Source organism: Pelmatolapia mariae, linkage group LG3_W (assembly GCF_036321145.2).
Source record: "Pelmatolapia mariae isolate MD_Pm_ZW linkage group LG3_W, Pm_UMD_F_2, whole genome shotgun sequence".
Taxonomy (NCBI): Eukaryota; Metazoa; Chordata; class Actinopteri; order Cichliformes; family Cichlidae; genus Pelmatolapia; species Pelmatolapia mariae.
The window spans coordinates 36,266,678-36,288,809 of NC_086229.1; the positions used below are offsets into that span (position 1 = coordinate 36,266,678).

At 39.3% G+C, this 22,132-nt stretch overlaps 1 protein-coding gene across 1 annotated transcript in view; it reads right to left on the reverse strand.

The window, feature by feature from the left end:
* The window catches only part of LOC134622363 (NACHT, LRR and PYD domains-containing protein 12-like), a 290,226-nt gene that overhangs the window by 101,954 nt on the left and 166,140 nt on the right, over positions 1 to 22,132 (reverse strand). The gene's annotated exons all lie outside the window — the stretch shown is intronic.

Sequence of the window (22,132 nt, forward strand, 5' to 3'; positions counted from 1 at the left end):
ATCTGTCTTGATGATAATAACAAGCTTTGATGAGTTGTGACTCTCTGAGGTGTTACTAGGATGTAGAAATACTGGGGCTCAGCCCTGAAATCTTTGCTATTTTCACTTGATAACAGCATCTGTTTAAAGTTACTGAGTGCTCACAGCTAAAGGCTGCAGTCAGCTGTGTTAGAGCGTCTTTCACACAACGATCCTTTAATAAACACTCAGAGCTCTAACTCTGTGCTGTTGTTGCTGCTCTCATTCACAAAGTGCTCAATTACATTTTTAACTTGTGTATTTAGGGAGCTCTTAGCCTTAGCTTAGCGTTAGCATGCTGTCTGGCTAGCTTAGCGTCAGAGCTTTGTGGGTGTCGTGTGTAAATATTAATCACAGTGACAGAAAAACACTGCAGCTGAGCTGTGACGTCATCACGTACGCTGCGTCCTCTGTGCTCTGAGTGAACTCACAAAATACAAACTACAAGTACACAAACACGAACGTAGAGTGAGGACACACTCGGCCTCGTTGGTCCAGCTGTGAGTCCGTTACCGTGAACTATGGAGCGGCAGATTTGTGCTGAACTAAGCTGCACACAGCTGATGTTAGCCAGGAAACATTACACACTGACTATAATGGAGAGACCGGAAACACACACAGTTTGTTGTGTGAAGAAATCAAACATGAGCTGAACAAACAGTAAAGTTCCTAAAGACAAACTGTTAAAGGAGGAAACAAAGCAAACTTACAGTTTCTTCACACACCAATAACAAGCTCCACGGCACTAAGTTGAGGAAAGCGAAAGTAAACTGAGCAGGTAGAAAACACCCAGAGTGTCCAGCGGGATATTGCGGGATTGTGATATTACCTTATGCCATGTTATACCCCTGATTAATGATTGTGAAATTATTATGTAGTTTTAGGTTGCTTTATTTCTCCTGAAGAGGTGATAACTATTAGATTTATTAAACTGGTTTGTATTAGATTAGACTGCTGATATATTGTGAATGGATGATATTGTTTTGTGTTGCATTATACTGCTGTAGGTCATATTATATCCCCTTGTATGGATTGTGTGATGTGTATGTGGTTTAGTTTCCATTATACTTCTGAGTTAAAAGAATGTGACCATTATTAGATTTGTTAGATAGGTGTGTATTATCCTGTACCATTGATCTGCTGTGAATGTGTTACACTGTTTCTTAACATTTTATACTGCTGAATCATGAAGAGAATATTGTGTGCAGAGAGTCAGGGCCTTTCTGTCCAGATAGCAGAGGAAACAGACCACATTCCACAGGAGTTTTATCCACCACCTTGTTGGAAGCAGATAAACAGGGAGCCGAGGTCATAACGTAGCCGCCGTATGAGAGAAAGAGCGTAAATGTTTAGGCTTTTATGACTAGGTGGGGGCCACTAGAGGCTATAAGAGTTTGAGCAATGCTCCATCATTTCGAGATCGATGCTGTCTGCGTACAGTATCCATCTCCCGCACGTGTGCATTAAAATCTTCGTTTGACCTTGAACCTCCCCCACCCTCATTCAGATCTGGCCTTTGGAACTATTTTGGTCTTCATGTGAAGTATGACCCTAAAGGTAAGCGCCTCATGGATAAAACAGTATGTCGGATGTGCCACGCAATGCTCAATTACATGGGTGGGAACTACTGCGTTAACGCAGTTTGCTCGTTAGCGTGTTGACACCGTCCAGCCCAACGCACGGGGCGATCCGCTGTAACTCGTTAACGGAGATTTGCCGCGCTGTGGCGTTAACGTCATTCTAACGAGATTAACGCTGACAGCACTAGTGGGAACACAATGAATATGACTACACATTTGCGCCGACATCATCCTAGTGCAAAGACAAGTGGAAGCAGACAAAAACAACAAGCACGCATGCTACAAACTTTACCCGAGTCATTTAGACAGCCGTTAGCACATGATTCTCCTCATGGGGACCTGATATGTTTAATATGCTGCTGAGAATATACCCCAGAGGAAGCATATAGTATAGCTTTTATTTTGGAAAGAGCCATTTCTCTGTAATAAACTCTCTTTTCCAAAGATGAGTGATTTCTCGATCAGATAGATTTATTTTTTTTTTACTTTGTTGTTTCAGCAACATGATGATGTTTGGTGATGGAAACAGTCTCATCGATGTTTCCATCACCAAACTAGAGAAACTAGTAACTGCATGCAGTAGAGTTTAGCACAGCTGATCTCTGTGATGCATCAACAGGAACAACATGTTGTTAAACAGGACTGTATGAAGAGTCTGACTCACACCTGAAAAATGAGGCTGTCACACCTGCCCTGCAGCTTAACCACTCATATCAGTTTGAGCCCAAACACGGTCACATGATCAACCAGGCCAATGCGCCCAGATGAACGTCTTCCTCATAGCATTAACTTGTTCCTGTTATCAGATTTGTGAGCAGCAGCTGAAACTGCCACATGATTAAATGTTTAACAAACTGTTTGATTCCAGCCAATCAATAATCATGAGGATTTGTCTTCAAACACAAGAGCTGAATGTGTGGTTACATTGTAACCTTGGTTCTCTGAGTGAGAGACTCTCTCTCCCCTCTGTTACGTATGTAACATAATATAACAGAGGGGAGAGAGTGTCGCTGTGATGGACAACATCAGGTCAAAACAGAAACAAACAAACTGTTAAAGGAGGAAACAAAGCAAACTTACAGTTTCTTCACACCGAGACACCAACAACAAGCTCCACTGTCCCACTCTGATCCTGTCTCCTCCTCTTTTATTCTTGCTCGGAGCTCTTTTTGGGTGGGTGTTTCTGTCTCCACCCATAGGAATGCATTGATACACTGTTGATAACGTATGACACAAGAGCAGACGTGTTACAGAAAACAGAAAAATAACATAAACAGCTAAATAACATAAAATAAACAGAATATTTATTAATATGTTTAATTTATCTTTAAAAACTTTTCTGCTTCTCAAATCCTTTGTTCAAGTTCAATCTAAGGAGCCTGGAAAGAAAAGTGTCTTCATTAAGTTTCTCAAAGAAGTCCATGATCTGTAGGCTCATGAAAATTCATTTTGTTGTTTTTTGAGCAGAAACACCAGAGTGTAGAGCAGGAAAACTATCCCAGCAGGACGTCTCTGTTGGGGAAATATCCCAGTTATTCCCCTGAGCCTCATTAGTGAACTGAATCAGAGCTTTTCATCGATCCTACAGGTACTAACATACATGATCAGCAGCACATGGAGAACACACTTTAACATCTGCAGCAAATCCTGTGTTTTATGTTAATGTGACCAACATCTTGTGTTGAGTCTTTGAAGATGAGAAGCCAAACACAGACAGTGGATACATAAGGAGTGTTTATTCAGGGCTTTAATACGACTGAACTGATGCTTCACATCCTGTTTAGAGACGATCGACTAACACAGGCTCAGTCCTCACTCATCACACGGACTTCAGTCACACTGGGATCAACAGAGGAGACTGTTCACCATCACAGTTCAGCAACAATAATCAGACCTTTTCTCTGCCTGTCTTGGTGAGGATCACATGTTCTGACACACAAAATATCTTCTGCTTTAACTTGTCTCTCTTTTTTAATTTGGTTGTCGTGTTTTTTACTCTTTATTCCTGTCAGTGTCAAATATGAGAGCAAACTGTTTTGTGCAGGAGCCAAACCAAGCTGACCAAGAGAACCTATAACACCACCAGAATTTATTAGCCAGACTTTACTGACAGATTTATGTGCAAGTAAAGCTGTTTTTTTAATGACGTTCACTGCGTTCAGCCAAGGAAGCATTCGTTCTTGGAAGTTCACCAAACTAGTAAATCCAGTAACTGCATTCAGCAGAGTTCCAGTTTGTAGCACAGCTGATCTCTGTGACGCATCAACAGTAACAACAGTAGGGGTGGGCCATAGAAACGATATACAATAGAAACCATAAAAATTTGGCCAACGGTAGAGATTTTGACTATACCGCGATAACGCATGTTGATGATGTCATCAACATGCGCCTGTTTTGGTCGAAAGCATCACAGTGGCTACAACCATTATCATCTCTCATTATGCCGACAGTCACAGCTAAGAGATGAAGCACATTGGAAATATGGGGAAAGCCAAAAACTGCGCTACCTCCACTTCCGTAACATTGATTCATTAATGTTGAATTCTCTCGCACCTGCTCAGTTTGGCCTGTGTACAACATCTATGAGACTATGAGCTATGAGACTGCATTTCTCCCTGAACACTTCTGTTTTCATGGATGCCTGGATGTTAAACTTCATTGTTACACCTGGTAAAGTTTTTAACTCTCAGTGATAGTTTGGCTTTGGGGCCTGAAGGGACGGAGTTTTGGACCCAGATTACTCCGTGAAGCTCCTCACTACGGTAGCCGTAATGCTCTGACAATCCATCAAGCAGTGCATGGCTTACCAAAGCTGTACTAAAACATTTTTAACAGACTTCTGCATGCCAAAATCGGTTCAAGGTCAGTAAGCACAACCAGAATTCATACATAAGGCGCACTATCAATTTTTGAGAAAGGCTATATCGGCTATATCGCCCAGCCCTAAACAACAGGTTATTAAACAATATTAAGTACAGCTGTATGGACACTAATAAGGGTTCAGGAATTGAGGAGGAAGACCAAAATAATGACCACTGATCCGGCCGGGTGCAATTAGACGACATTTTAATAGTTACACATGCGGAGCCCCAACACGGTACAGATTCAGTGTTGGACTGACTTGCAAACATCAGCACAAAGGCTTTATACGGGTGAAACAGTACAGTCCCCCTCCCCTCCTGTTGTCAGGCAGATTTCAATGCAGCATACGTCAAATCAAAACCACACCCGTTCAGTTAACTTTGAACACAGTTTTTAAAAAAGAACATTGTCTTCGGCTCGACCCCAGGTGCTTCCTGTCACCATCCTGCCCAGGCTTATCTTCTGGAACATCAGGTCCACGTTCTGCACAAACTGTCACTCATGCACAACTTTGCAGTTGCAAGCAAAACATAATGAGTCTACTTCTATGTATGTGTATGTGTGTCAGCTTCTGCTGCCCTTTATTTCATCCTTCACTTCATCAGCTAAGCCTCGTAACCTTTCCACTAGACAGAAGGCCAGCATGTACTGAAACTATGTGTGTGTATGTGTGTATGTCTGCACATACACGCTGCACCTTAATTGACCTCAGCTTAAGCAACCAGGCTAAGGCCATCCTGTGGGTAATGATCTTGACTTCTATGTAAAATGTATAAAACAAATGTTTCAATCTAATACAACCCCTTAAAGCTTAAATCAAAGATAAATGCCTAATAAAACACCCTGCTCTTAACTTGCACTTAGACTCTGGTTTCAGTTTCGCTTCTGCAGAAGCATGCCTTGCAGAAGTGTTTCCTCATTTTGGAGTTACTCTACGTGGGGCCTTTTCTTTCACCATGCAGTCTGCATACAAACATTTAAGATTATAAATTCAACTTAACAGTTTGAAGTGGTTATAACTGGACCTGTAATAAAGACTGATCTAATACCAATATATTTGAACATCTGAATGCAACATCACTATTAATAATGAAATGGTAACGATGATTATACTAATAGCGGCAAATAATAGCAGTAAAATATTTCTCCTCCTGACACTCCCTCTCTTGTGGTGGCCCTCGAAGAGGGTCACCACACACTTATAACGTTACTCTGACCCTCTCTAGAAATGCCAGCTCCCCCTAAGAACACTCCATGGGTAAAGTCAGGTTCTTCCTTGGTCCCTCTCTCGTGGAAATCTGGCCTCCTGCAAAGGATAGAAAACACCTTCTCCTCCTACGGCTCTAACTTACTCTGTTCCTCCAGTGCTCTCTTTATTCAAACCTGATTCAACCTAATATTACTCAAAACATGAACCTAATTTCGTCTTCGTATTCGTAACACTACTCAGCCTTTGTAAAACTCTTAAAGCACTGCTTGCACGTCTCTGCAGGCGCTTCCTGTTGGTTCCCCTATTTTCCCTTATCTGATCATCCACATCCTGTACACAAAACTGTCGCTGCTGCTGCAAGTGCCTACCTCTCATCTAAAGTCACCTATCACCAGAAAATGTATAGAAAATCATTATAACTGCTTATTCTACTAAAGGATCAAAGAAAAAACAACCACTTTAATCACTAAGTGTAAGAACATAGTTAATTGCTCCTAAATAAATTTCATCATAGCTAAAAGCTGAACTCTAACTGTATTTTAGAACTCACATTTCCTGTGTTATAACCTGTTCTTGGTATAACATTTTATTTCATTTTGCTGCTCTTAATGTCATGATACACTCTAATTTATACTTTATCAGACTTAACCAAAATACATAAACTTCCTCCCTTTGCTTCTGTTTTAAACAAAAACTTGGTCACTTCAACCAGCATTTGTTATTCTGTAACTGCATTTTATATAATAAGACTCATTTAGAGCTGCATGTGTTATCTCAATATTTTTCAGGTCACCCAGTTTAGTTGCAAGCAAACCCCTATTTAGTTCCTTCTTTCTGTCACTTGTTATTGAACCAACTCAAATTCAGTTAAAAGCTAAAGGAATTTCAGGCCCTTGGCCTCGCCTATGTTTAACTCATGTGTGTGTGTAAGCGTGAATGCTGTTTATCCTTCTGTTGCTCCAAGTCCCCCGCAATATATCGACTGAGACATCCCGTTCGCCGAAGCTTATGACCTTAGATGGACTGAACATTCAACTCTGTTAATGAGCACGATTGCAATGTGTAAGAAAAAATCATTTCTACATATATAATCTCCAATATTATTCATTTGAGTCAGTGACACTTTTAACACTCTCTTAATATGCTCTGTCCTCTACCCTAGAGGACAGAGCTAAAATCTTCACTAGTTTTCCCCAAATTATCTAAGCATATCTTTTATTCCCAGAGTTTCCCTTTAAGTTTGGTGTACCACTTCTTATGGGCACCATTTATCTTCTGAACAGAATACAGTTCATTTTACTCCTTTAGCCTAAACATGAAAACAACAATTCCTGCCTCAGTTTTACCATATCTAAATTATCACAAAAAACCCATAATTATAAACTCATCCTAAAACCAATTTCAAATTAAATCCCCCCTTTTTATTTGGACTTCACATGTGTGTCCAAATAAAACTCAAAATGTGTCACCTGTACTTAAAAATTAAAAGGGAAAAAAGGGTTAGGGTTATCATCTCTCCCAACACTTCAGCCATCCTCCTCCCAGGTATTTTGCTCCGGCCCTAAAAACCTGTGTTTAGGGAATAAAATCAATTTAATCATCATGACCCCTCTCCTCGACTCCTTGCTCCAGTCGAAATCTGGATCCTTGGAAATTCCTAGAACCAAAACCTGTATATTAATTTCAACTTCGCATTTCATACTCCGTTTACCCCCTTATGATCCAATCTGTGTTATAAGAAAGAAAGCCCAAAACATCCCAATTATCAAACAAAAAGATTATAAAAAACAAAAATAGCAGAAATAGCAGCAAAATATGAAACACTCATTTCATGAGTTATATCAAAAAATCTTTCCCCTATAACATCAAGCCTCCACCCAAAAATATAATGTAATCCCATAATCTAACCCCCTTTAGAACAGAAATTCCCTCAAAGCAACTCAAAAATCAGCATCCCCACAATTAAGTCTCCCCCTTGTCCTGCTTATGACAAAAGCAAAACAAAGCATCCCATTCATCCCCACCAGTCACTCACATTCATTCACACGCATTCACACATGACGTTTGCTGATATCGAGCCTTCAAATAATCAGATACTCTACATCAGCAACATGAGCTCATTCATTTATTTTATCTCGTTTTACTTTTTAGGAAAATAGTCCTTTAGGCTTTTAACTGGATTGAATCGCTACAATCCTTTTAAACAGAGACCCACAACCAATCAGGTCCCCAGAAGTAGCCCTCTCCTCAGTCAATTATAATCCGGAGAAGCCCACCTTATATTTTTGTTCTCCCGAGAATTTTGTCAGCGCTGCTCACCCTCTTCCAGGCCTGCTTCAAAACAAAAAATGAGAAATAGAGAGCTGCTTATTAGCTCATCAAAGTACAAAACTATGGGCCCTTTTCGACATGTCCATGTTTATTAAACTCCTTCTATTAAAATAAAAACAACAACCTCACAAATCTTAACCAATCCCAAATATCACCCGTTCAACACACCGAAAACCCCGTCAACCGCTGCACCGTTTTCCACACAACAATAGTCCCCCTTTACAACAACGTATCATTACCAAATTATAAATTCCCTGTCCATATTTCCCCCTCTCAACAATCCTGACCACCATAATCAATTATCCTGTTACTTTACCCTTTTATATTTTGCCATATAATCCTCAACAGCCACCGCTCCCTCTCGAACTGAAAGCCTCCGAGACACAAACACAGGAAGTGTCTCTGTCACTCACTCACTCCAGCTAATTTGCATAGTGACTCACAGCTCAACAGCCAACTTGACAAGAGAAATACATGTTTAAACCTTATCACATTATTGAATTATATTCATTTTCTTTCTATACTAATCACTGGTTTGATCACTCAGTACGAGAGCACTCCTAAGTCACTCTTATAAACACTGCTTTAATCACTTTTCTTTTGTTTTTTTTTTCATCTATTTTATTAAACATTCACACCATTCTCTCACTCATCCAGTTAGCAAGCTGATTAAATTGCATGTGTTTGTGTTCTTAACCAATCAATATCTACGCATTTATCCTCATAAGCTTGCCTTTGTCTTCTCAAAATTAATGCATTTTCTGTTTGTATGTATGGTTTTGCATATGTTGCTTTGCCGTATTTCAGACTCCTTCACAATTCTCCACTTTACAGTCAGTTTTCTCCTTCCCTCAATTACTACCCCAAACTTTTCGATTCCCACCTTAAATAACAGCCCTCCTGGTCTTCAGCCAGCAGTTAGGGCTTGCTTTCGGGTTCCTGGACACATCATTCTGTCAACAATTCAACCACAAACTTGCCTTAACATATCCATTGATGTTATGGAGTTAAATCAGGGCCATAATGTTTGTTTAGTTAAAAAAAAATTTGAAATCGAAAATATGTAAACTGAAAGCAAAAGTCACATTTTTAGAGTGAACTTTGAAAAAGAAAGGGTTGGATTTAAAATAAAATCAAACGTTTTGAATATTTGTATTAACTGAATCTTTTTTTCATTATTATTATTTTTTAAAAATCTATTCAGTCTCAGATTACATTTTTTCAGATTCAGATCTTTTAAATTAATGTACAAAAAAAAATTCTTCAGGTTCGGATTTTTCTCTCAGCTTCAATTTTTTTTTTCACTTTCAGATCTCTATTTTTCAGTTACAGACTTTTGGCCCTGTTTTGGCGTGGTGGGCGTGGCTACACACAGAGGGGCGGGGAATCATGAGTGACAGCAGACCACTGCAGGCTCAAGATGGTCCATTTTTCATGTTGCCTTCAGGAAACCTGGGAATGAACATAATTTATCAAACACCTCCTGCACTGTATTATTTGATAATGTTTAGAAAACATGTCATGCATAACTGCTAAAACTCAGTTACTAAAGCTCTTTCAAGCAGTAATGTGTACAAATTACGCCGTAACTGATCAATTATGAGACGTTTTCCCAGCCACTACGTGAGAAGTGGTCATTTCCCATGCTCTCAAAGTAGCGCGCATTGTATCGGGTGGGGGCTGCTGTTAACTTGTCCCTCAGTGAACGATGGCGTCGTCTTCCAACAACACTGCTGGCGCGAACAATCAGGTGAGTGTTCAAGTTTGAAACAATTACACTGCAGTCTGTGTTTTTTTATTTTATAACGTTTTTTGCTGAAATGCTAGCTCAACAGAAACGCCTCGCTATCATTTCGGCTGAAACTTACTTCGAAAAGTAAAGTAATATTAACAATTTGATCCTTCCCCCAAAATATGGAAAACATTTTAAAAGACTCCATAAGTAATCGGGCTTAGGATGCAGTCTTCTTTCTCAAACCATGGTATCGGGGGAGTTTTAACAGTACTTTAGAAAATCTGGTATCGAGGCCGATACCGGTATCGGTGCATCCCTATGTTTAACATATTTCATAATTTCTGTTATGTTTTACCTATTTTTTTTTTTTTTATATATGTGTTTTTTAGAATGTGAACTACAATTCTACAGTGGAAGCCGCTGCACAGAATCTTATTACTGTGCTCACTCAGAATCTTTCTCAGGGACAGCACCAGGCAGCACAGGGAGCAAGGCAGGAACAGGGACCTCCCTCTGTAGATCAAGAGATGGCAAGGTTTTAAATTAAATATGAAAGAAAAATATTTAAAAAGTTTTTAACCTTTTTGGTGTGTTATAACTGTGCTGTCATTTTCATGTATTCTTCTAATTCTGTTCAGATCTTTCCCTGGTTTCTTTGGAAAAAAAAGTTTTCTTGGAAAACGAAAGATGCATAATCCAAGGATCCCTGTGACACCACCTTTTAAAGCATGGAAGCCAGACACTATCTCTACTTTTAAGATAAGGTTTAAAAATTTACTTTTTGCTAAAGCATATAGTTATGGCTGGACCAAGTGACCCTGAATGCTCCCTTAGTTATGCTGCAATAGGCATAGGCTGCCGGGGATTCACATGATGCATTGAGTTTTTCCACTATGTGTTAATAGACCTCTCTGCATTAAATCATATCTGTTATTAATCTCTGTCTCTCTTCCACACCATGTCTTTATCCTGTCTTCCTTCTCTCACCCCAACCGGTCCCAGCAGATGGCCGCCCCTCCCTGAGCCTGGTTCTGCCGTAGGTTTCTCCTTCCCACTGTCACCAATGTCCTTGCTCATAGGGGGTCATTTGATTGTTGGGTTTTTCTCTGTATCTACTATTGTAGGACCTACTGTACAATATAAAGCACCTTGAAGTGACTGTTTTTGTGATTTGGCGCTATATAAACAAACTTAAATTGAATTGAAGAGAAGAGAAGAAGACCGATAGGTGACTCTGTATGAGGTGCCGTAAGGGACATTATCACGGAAACGCTCTCACACACACTACTGAAATGCTCTCACACACTACTGAAACACTCTCACACACACTACTGAAATGCTCTCACACACACTAATGAAACGCTCTCACACACACTACTGAAACACTCTCACACACACTACTGAAATTTTACCTCTCACACACACTACTGAAACACTCTCACACACACTACTGAAACGCTCTCACATACACTACTGAAACGCTCTCACACACACTACTGAAACGCTCTCACACACACTACTGAAATTTTAGCTCTCACACACACTACTGAAACGCTCTCACACACACTACTGAAATGCTCTCACACACACTACTGAAACGCTCTCACACACACTAATGAAATGCTCTCACACACACTAATGAAATGCTCTCACACACACTACTGAAACGCTCTCACACACACTAATGAAATGCTCTCACAAACACTACTGAAATTTTAGCTCTCACACACACTACTGAAACGCTCTCACACACACTAATGAAATGCTCTCACACACACTACTGAAATGCTCTCACACACACTACTGAAACGCTCTCACACACACTAATGAAATGCTCTCACACACACTAATGAAATTTTAGCTCTCACACACACTACTGAAATTTTACCTCTCACACACACTACTGAAACGCTCTCACACACACTAATGAAATGCTCTCACACACACTAATGAAATGCTCTCACAAACACTACTGAAATTTTAGCTCTCACACACACTACTGAAATTTTACCTCTCACACACACTACTGAAACGCTCTCACACACACTAATGAAATGCTCTCACACACACTACTGAAATGCTCTCACACACACTACTGAAACGCTCTCACACACACTACTGAAACGCTCTCACACACACTAATGAAATGCTCTCACAAACACTACTGAAATTTTACCTCTCACACACAACACTACTGAAATGCTCTCACACACACTACTGAAACGCTCTCACACACACTAATGAAACGCTCTCACTCACACTACTGAAATTTTACCTCTCACACACAACACTACTGAAACGCTCTCACACACACTAATGAAATGCTCTCACAAACACTACTGAAATTTTAGCTCTCACACACACTACTGAAATTTTACCTCTCACACACACTACTGAAACGCTCTCACACACACTAATGAAATGCTCTCACACACACTACTGAAACGCTCTCACACACACTACTGAAACGCTCTCACACACACTAATGAAATGCTCTCACAAACACTACTGAAATTTTACCTCTCACACACAACACTACTGAAACGCTCTCACTCACACTACTGAAATTTTACCTCTCACACACACTACTGAAACGCTTTCACACACACTACTGAAACACTCTCACACACACTACTGAAACGCTCTCACACACACTACTGAAATTTTAGCTCTCACACACACTACTGAAACGCTCTCACACACACTACTGAAATGCTCTCACACACACTACTGAAACGCTCTCACACACACTAATGAAATGCTCTCACACACACTACTGAAATTTTACCTCTCACACACAACACTAATGAAACGCTCTCACTCACACTACTGAAATTTTACCTCTCACACACACTACTGAAACGCTTTCACACACACTACTGAAACACTCTCACACACACTACTGAAACGCTCTCACACACACTACTGAAATTTTAGCTCTCACACACACTACTGAAACGCTCTCACACACACTACTGAAATGCTCTCACACACACTACTGAAACGCTCTCACACACACTAATGAAATGCTCTCACACACACTAATGAAATTTTAGCTCTCACACACACTACTGAAATTTTACCTCTCACACACACTACTGAAACGCTCTCACACACACTAATGAAATGCTCTCACAAACACTACTGAAATTTTAGCTCTCACACACACTACTGAAATTTTACCTCTCACACACACTACTGAAACGCTCTCACACACACTAATGAAATGCTCTCACACACACTACTGAAACGCTCTCACACACACTACTGAAACGCTCTCACACACACTAATGAAATGCTCTCACACACACTACTGAAACGCTCTCACACACACTACTGAAATGCTCTCACACACACTACTGAAACGCTCTCACACACACTACTGAAACGCTCTCACACACACTAATGAAATGCTCTCACAAACACTACTGAAATTTTACCTCTCACACACAACACTACTGAAATGCTCTCACACACACTACTGAAATTTTACCTCTCACACACAACACTACTGAAATGCTCTCACAAACACTACTGAAATTTTACCTCTCACACACAACACTACTGAAATGCTCTCACAAACACTACTGAAATTTTACCTCTCACACACAACACTACTGAAATGCTCTCACACACACTACTGAAACGCTCTCACACACACTAATGAAACGCTCTCACTCACACTACTGAAATTTTACCTCTCACACACACTACTGAAACGCTCTCACACACACTACTGAAATTTCAGCTCTCACACACACTACTGAAATTTTACCTCTCACACACACTACTGAAACGCTCTCACACACACTACTGAAATGCTCTCACACACACTACTGAAACACTCTCACACACACTACTGAAACGCTCTCACACACACTACTGAAATTTTAGCTCTCACACACACTACTGAAACGCTCTCACACACACTACTGAAATGCTCTCACACACACTACTGAAACGCTCTCACACACACTAATGAAATGCTCTCACAAACACTACTGAAATTTTAGCTCTCACACACACTACTGAAATTTTACCTCTCACACACACTACTGAAACGCTCTCACACACACTAATGAAATGCTCTCACACACACTACTGAAATGCTCTCACACACACTACTGAAACGCTCTCACACACACTACTGAAACGCTCTCACACACACTAATGAAATGCTCTCACAAACACTACTGAAATTTTACCTCTCACACACAACACTACTGAAATGCTCTCACACACACTACTGAAACGCTCTCACACACACTAATGAAACGCTCTCACTCACACTACTGAAATTTTACCTCTCACACACACTACTGAAACGCTTTCACACACACTACTGAAACGCTCTCACACACACTACTGAAATTTCAGCTCTCACACACACTACTGAAATTTTACCTCTCACACACACTACTGAAACACTCTCACACACACTAATGAAATGCTCTCACACACACTACTGACATTTTACCTCTCACACACACTACTGAAATTTTACCTCTCACACACACTACTGAAATGCTCTCACACACACTACTGAAACACTCTCACACACACTACTGAAATTTCAGCTCTCACACACACTACTGAAATTTTACCTCTCACACACACTAATGAAACGCTCTCACACACACTAATGAAACGCTCTCACTCACACTACTGAAATTTTACCTCTCACACACACTACTGAAACACTCTCACACACACAACTGAAACGCTCTCACACACACTACTGAAACGCTCTCACACACACTACTGAAATGCTCTCACACACACTACTGAAACGCTCTCACACACACTACTGAAATGCTCTCACACACACTACTGAAACACTCTCACACACACTACTGAAATTTCAGCTCTCACACACACTACTGAAATTTTACCTCTCACACACACTAATGAAACGCTCTCACACACACTAATGAAACGCTCTCACTCACACTACTGAAATTTTACCTCTCACACACACTACTGAAACACTCTCACACACACAACTGAAACGCTCTCACACACACTACTGAAACGCTCTCACACACACTACTGAAATGCAGTCACGCACTCCACTGAAACCAGAGGCATTTCCGCTGAACAGGAAGTTGCTTCCTGACAAGGAAACTGATGGAAAAAGTGGTATATTTCAAAACACTACAAGGATGTCTACTGTTTCCCCTAAGCTTTTTATATTGGCAACTCAGTTGTTAACACTGTTAATCAAAAATTCTAATGTCATACAAGGAATATCAATTTTTAATAAAGACTTCAAAATAAGTCAATTCACAGATGATACATCTATTTTTTTTTTTGAAAGAAAATTTGTGGTAGAGAAAACAAAATTTTCTCTAAAGCTTCTCGTTTATCTCTCAGTATCAAAACATGTGAACTTCTCCCGATTCATACAAGCTGTGACTCCTCAATAGCTTTGGTTAGAGTTGAACCTAAAGTTAAATATATAGGGCTGATAATATCTAAAAAACCCAATTAGCAGAGAAGACACCAATATTTCTAACTGTATCATGGAGATGAAAAAATCACTTAGCCACTGCTTAATCAGAGACCTCGCTATTTTTGGCAGAAACATCCTATCTAAAGCTGAAGGCATCTCCAAATTAATTTATCCTTCTCACTCTCTATATATCTCCTCTAAAAGCATTAATAAGGCTAACACAGTTATTTTCGATTTTTTGTGGAGGAATAAAACCCATTACATTGAAAGATCTCAGCCTGTGAAGGAATACAATAAAGGTATCAAAACTCCAGAATTAGAATTTTTGGTTGGCACGCTTAGAATTAAATGGTTAAAATCCTGTCTGTCACAGCCAGACTCTACTTAGCTCCACATCCCATGATCCTTGTTTAATAAAATAGGAGGATTGGACTTTATTTTGAAATGTGATTTGGAGGTAAATAAAATCCCCATGAAGATATCAAACTTTCCAAAACAGAATTTGCATTTTTGGGAAAATGAGATTTACCCACAACTTCTCCCCATAATTCAACCTTATGGAATCATAGGGTAATAACACTTAATCAAAAATCAATTTTCAAGAGTGACTGGTTTAAACAAAAAGATTATATTCATAACAGATTTGTTGGATGATAATGGTGTCATTCTAAGTTACACAGACTTTTCAGAAAAATATTGTCTAAACTGTTCTCAAAGAGAATATAACAAATTTTGTGAACTGGTCCCACTGCCTCTGCTTCATTTGATTAAAAATTTTATGATATACAATAATTTCTCATCAGTGCTCCCAAATTTATTGCTAGGGCAATGTCAGCTGTTTGATAAAAATGCAATAAGAAATTTATTAGTAGTTTCTTCAAAGACAAAATATTTCATAGTTACAACAGAACGGTTACATTGCATGGTTCTAATTTAGTTATTTCATATACTGGATAAAGCATACCAAAAATTTATGAAATAGCCTATTGTACCTAAAGTTAAAGAAACACACTTTAAAGTAATAAACAAAATTAATCCTGTGGCAGAATTTCTAAAAAAAAAAGAGATTTGGCTTTGAGGTGGATCAGTGTTCTTTTTGTACTGATGAAAATGAAACCCTAGAACATCTTTTTTTTCTATGCCCTATCACACAATGCATTTGATGCAATTTAAATTGGATTTCCCTAAATATTAATGATGTGCCACTATTTGAATTACATAATAATTTTTTTATATGGATCATCTAGCATTGAGTGTCTCAGACATTATTAACATCATCATACTTTTGAGTAAATATCATATCCATTGTGCTAAATGGAGGAACGCTAAGCCTTCTCTCCCTGGTTTTATTGATGATTTTAAGATATTTTTTTCTTTGCTAAAAAAGAAAAAAAAGCACATATGCCAAAAAAAAAAAAACAACGCCTTCCTGTTCAACTGAAATGCCTTGTTTTTTCAGTAGTGTGTGTGAGAGCGTTTCAGTAGTATGTGTGACAGGTAAAATTTCAGTAGTGTGTGTGAGAGCGTTTCAGTGATGATGTCCCTTACGGCACCTCATAACTCTCAGTGATTCCTCTGCAGTGAATCCACAGAGTCAAGCAAACGTAACTGTAGTGGTAAACTTTTCCACAGCATTGGTGCAACAGACTGAAAGGCTCTGTCCCCTTTTGTCTTCAGTCGTGTACGGGGAACAACCAACAGACTCTGAGTCTGTGAGCGGAGATGACGAGCAGCAGTGTATTTTATAAGAAGCTTGGATAAATAATCTGGGGATTGGACGTTTAGCGCTCTGTATGTTAAAACAAGAATTTTAAAGTGAATTCTAAACTATATTGGGAGCCAATGTAAAGAATATAAGATGGGAGTGATGTGAACACGCTTGGTAGAACGAGTTAGTAGTCTGGCTGCTGCATTTTGTATTGCCTGGAGGCGAGAGAGAGATGATTTATCCAAGCTAGTAAACAGGGAATTACAGTAATCTAAGCATGATGACACAAATGCATGAATGAGTTTTTCCAGTTCAGCTGAAAAGACCATATGTCGCAGTTTAGAGATGTTTCTTAAATGATAGAAACAGGAACGAGACAAAGATTTTACACGAGAGTCAAGGCCCAGAGAAGAGTCAAATATTACTCCGAGATTTCGAATATTTGACTTGACAGATGGACAGAAGGAGGCAAGAACCTGACTGATTTTGGAATGTAGCTCAGGAGGAGCTATGATCATGGTCTCGGTCTTGTTAGTATTTAGAACAAGGTAGTTGCTTGAAAGCCAATCAGAAACCTGGGTTAAGCACTGGACTAGGCTGGACAGCCTATCCAGCTGATGAGGCTTAACCCTTTAAGACCTACCATAGAACCAAGTCTGCCAGAGCTTATATTATATTTTTACATGCTGTAGTGCCATTTTTGGGAGCATTTCAAGTTGATATACATCAATACAACCATTATAGCCCAAATTTTAATAACATGTATGCATTAAGTGCATAGTAATTACATAAATTGCAAAAAAGTGCAATAAACGACAAAAAATTGAAAATCGTTTTTGTTTTTTTAACATATATTTCTAGTTAGAGAAATTTAAGAGGCTTATCCCTCAAAACTGTAAATACAAACTAGTTTCCCACCACAGGAAATTTATTTTAAGTGTCTTCATAGTTTTATTTTTGAAATACACCAATTTTCATATACTGCAGGAAAAGCGAAAATAAATATTATAATGGAAATTTGCAAAAAAACAGAATATGCATAAAAAAAAACTATTTCCAGCAGTGCAATTTGAGTTCTAAGCATCCCAGAAACGACACAGAAAGTCATGAAGTCAAAGATAACTTTTAAAAACACCAGTATAGGCTCATGAGGCCCCGATGGTAAAAAACTACATTTCCGTAAAATGATGTCACTTCTGGTTTCCGGCAGGTCATGGCGGACACGCGATAGTTTGCGCTGATGGACGTAGGAAGTGTTATGAACAGCTGATCGGATCGGCAAAGCGTGTTTCTGGAATATTATGTTTTTGTTGCTGCAAGTGCTTTTTATGCAATTTTTGCAAAGCTACATGTGGAAGGAAACTGTGACCTAGGACAAGCTGATAGCATAAGATGTAAGTACGACTCCTCCGGTTTCATGTGCAAAAAAAAATTATTGCGCTAGCTTACGTGGTTGCAGGATTTAAAAATAGTTACGCAAAATGGAACGTGTCTGCTCCGACCGGCCTTAAAGGGTTAAAGGACATATGGAGCTGAATGTCATCAGCATTAAAATGATAAGACAGGTCACTAAAAGATTGAATGATACCAGCTAAAGGAAGCATATAAAAAGAAAATAATAATGGACCTAAAACTGAACCCTGTGGAACCCCACAGGTCAGGGCAGCAATGTCAGTAGTGAACCTGTCAGTCCTAACAGAAAAGGTCCTGTCTGATAAGTAGGAAGAAAACCAGTCTAGGGCAGAGCCAGATATACCAGCCAAAACCTTGAGCTTGTTAAGTAGGATTTTGTGGTCGATGGTGTCACTACTAATAAGATGGCACCTGTTCAAGATGGCGGCCAACCAAACCGGTTTGAGAACCAGTTTGACCGGTTTCGTGCATGTGTATGCGCGTTCAGGTGTGCTGGGGGGTCATGCGAGTTCATGTGTGGAAACACACAGGGGTTAAAGAGGTTATATGAGTTTATAGGTTTATATGAGTTCATGTGTTTTTGACTGGTTTTTAATTTAAACAAACCATAGGGTTTTTAATTAAACTATTTTTATCACTTTGGTATGTCTCAACATTCAGTTATGCAAACATATGTGTCCTTAAGAGCACTTCTTTGTTTTGCGGGCGGTGTGGAAGGCGTTTTGCTTCGCAGTGCACATTAACAAAGCGGGGATGCTTTTTATTTACATCTAGTCAAAAGTGGTACTAATTGTGTTTTAACCACACTAATTTTATCATTCTGACAATGTCCCAGCAGCACACAGCGATGCAACCATTTTATTTTAAAAACGGCACAAATGCGAATTTCTTCTGAATGGGTAATGTCAGCCTGTTCACAAGCGTTTCATTTAATAAAACCACTAGTTTTAATTTAACTAGTTTTACGCATCTACTGGGGTTTCTTTCAAAGGTTGATGCGATCATTTTATTTAAAAATCGGGATTTCGGAATGTTGAACTAAGCGGGAGACAGAGCCAGCTAGTTTTTAACACAGTAAATGGTCACAAATAACATTCAGTCCCTTTAGAAAATAAATGCTATAAGCAGGCAGTATCGCTCTTTTCAAACTAATTGTGTTTTAATCACACTCATTTTGTGATTCTGATGTCACAGCATACAGCGATGCATGCCTTTTATTTTAAAAACGGCACAAGTGGGAATTTCTTCTGTACGGGTAATTTCAACCTGTTCACAAGCGTTTCATTTAATCAAACCACTAGTTTTTAATCTAATTAGTTTTACGCATGTACTGGGTTTCTTTCACGGATTGATGCGATCATTTTATTTAAAAATCGGGATTTCGGAATATTGATCCAAGAGGGAGAGAGGGCCAGCTAGTTTTTCAACACAGTAAATGGTCACAAATAACATTCAGCCCTTTAGAAAATAAATGCTATAAGCCTAATTCTAAAACACGCTGCACATGATGTCACCTTTTCACCCAAAGCAACCAGTATCGCTCTTTTCAAACTAATCCTGTTTTAATCACACTCATTTTGTGATTCTGATGTCACAGCATGCAGCGATGCATGCCTTTTATTTTAAAAACGGATCAAACGGGCATTTCTTCTGTAAGGGGTTTCATGGTTTCAGAGTAGTTTTTAACACAACAGATGGTCGCAAATAACATTCAGCCCTTTAGAAAATAAATGTTATAAGCAGGCAGTATCGGTCTTTTCAACAGCCGGTTAATTGTTTGAAATTTTTCAGGATTGCAAAAGCCCACTGCGGGTATCATTTAATTGTTGTGATTCCTTAGGAAAAGGTAAAAGCCGACAGGTGTACCGGTCAGGTGGGGACCCCGCCTATTGTCTGAAGTATCGGTTCATTTGTAATTCCTTAGGAAAAGGTAAAAGTCCCGCAGATGTACCAGTCATGCAAGTTCTCGCCTATTTTCTGAAGTAGCCAGCAACAGCGGACCCTTAGGCCTATCTTGGTCAGTTACACGGGAGCTCCCCAACTGCGTGCCCCACCCTCATTGTTTTAAACTTGTACAGCAAGGTGATGCCCTGCAGGTGTATCGCCCCCCAGACTTATCGGCAACCCAGCTACTGTTTTGGAAGCACCCGGTCCTATATGAAGAGTTCCTCAGAGCCTGAGACCCTCGCCATTTCGCGTCAGGACCAGCGCCAGTGCAGACCATTTTCTACCCACACAGAGCGTTTCTGACCAGCCGGCGTTGCTTATGCATAAGAGAAAAGCGACAATACAACGCGGTTCTCTGCTCCAAGACATCCGCGGTCCTTTCACACGGTAAGGATGTGTGTTATAGCCAGCGCTTCATAAATGTCTGTCTGGCAGCGTAGATTATTTAAACTGTTTTTAAAACGTGACTCGTTTGTTGTCCAAAAAACATTTCCTCTAAATTTGCAAAGTTACTGATTTAAAAATATATATTTTCGAATTTTTAGTTGGATGTCGAGCATATTTGTATAGCAAAATTCACAGTGGTATAACCATAAAAGATTGTGCACCAATGCACTCTAATGCAAGCCTTTAAACTGTAAGCTGATAAGTGCATGAAGTATACCTCAATAGCTGAAAAGAGTCTGCATCCATAATTTGTGGATCTATTGATTTGTTTTTAATGTGGCACTTTTTTCACGAACTGCAGATGATGAAATCCTCTTTATTTGAGAAAGTGTCCCTAAGCTACTGCGGCTCATACTTACTGAGTTCCCTAGCTACTTCTTTACTATGTCAGTAAACTTTTTGAACAAGGCAGGTATCATAGATTTAAAGACACATCTTAATTGAACCAAAGGCAAAAGTTGGAATGAATTATATGTGGTTGTTCATATTAAAGCCATCAAAGAGTGAAAATCCAAAAAGCTGCTGCAATCCTTTGTATTAATGATCTCTCTTCCTCCCTCTCTCTCTGCGTTGTTGTTCTTGTGTGCGTGTGTGTGTGCGTGTGTGTGTGTGTGAGAGAGTGCGTGTGTGTGCGTGTGAGTGCGTGCGTGCTCGCAGAAGCAGACAGGAGCTTTTTTTTTTTTTGAATGCATCTCCAATCAGCTTTTTTTTTTTTTTTTTGTAACAAGAAGTGTAACTCATACATTGCAATAAATGCATTCTGCTACATCTGCTAACGAGAGAACATGTTTTTTCATCATAAAGACTGTGATATGAAGCATTGTTAAGGTGTCACCTCAGTAATGCTGCTGAGGGAAACAAGTATTGACTCATTTCTTTTTAAATACATGACTTAAAAAAACTAAAATCTAATTTCAGGGGTTTATTGTAAGTTTACAGAATATAACAGCTGGAAAGACGATGAGTTTTACTTCTCACTGTCCGTGTTATGTTTTAGTATCCATTAGCATGTATGCTACTTTGCTCTGTGGACTGTAAAATGTTTCATTGTATTCATGAAATAAACCAGACTTTCAATGCCTGAATCTTTTACCGTTTTTCTGCTTTTGTTCACCCCAAGTTGACAAAACCCGCAGACATCCTGAGTTTACTCACTAAAATGTGGAGCAATCTCAGTGTATTTAGCTGCTTTTACCCTAAACACAATCAGCTGACTGAGAGAAATGTCTGTAGTCCTCACTTTGGTCATTATGAATGTTGAAGGAGATTTGTTCCATAGACACCTTATTTCCTACACTTAATCCAACACTACTATGTTATATTTAAACCCAGATTCCTTTTATAGATTGCAGTGAAATTTGTTAAGCCATTGCTTAATGGGACAGATGTACAAGTTGCTCTTTACTAGCACTTTGTAGATAAGTTTGTT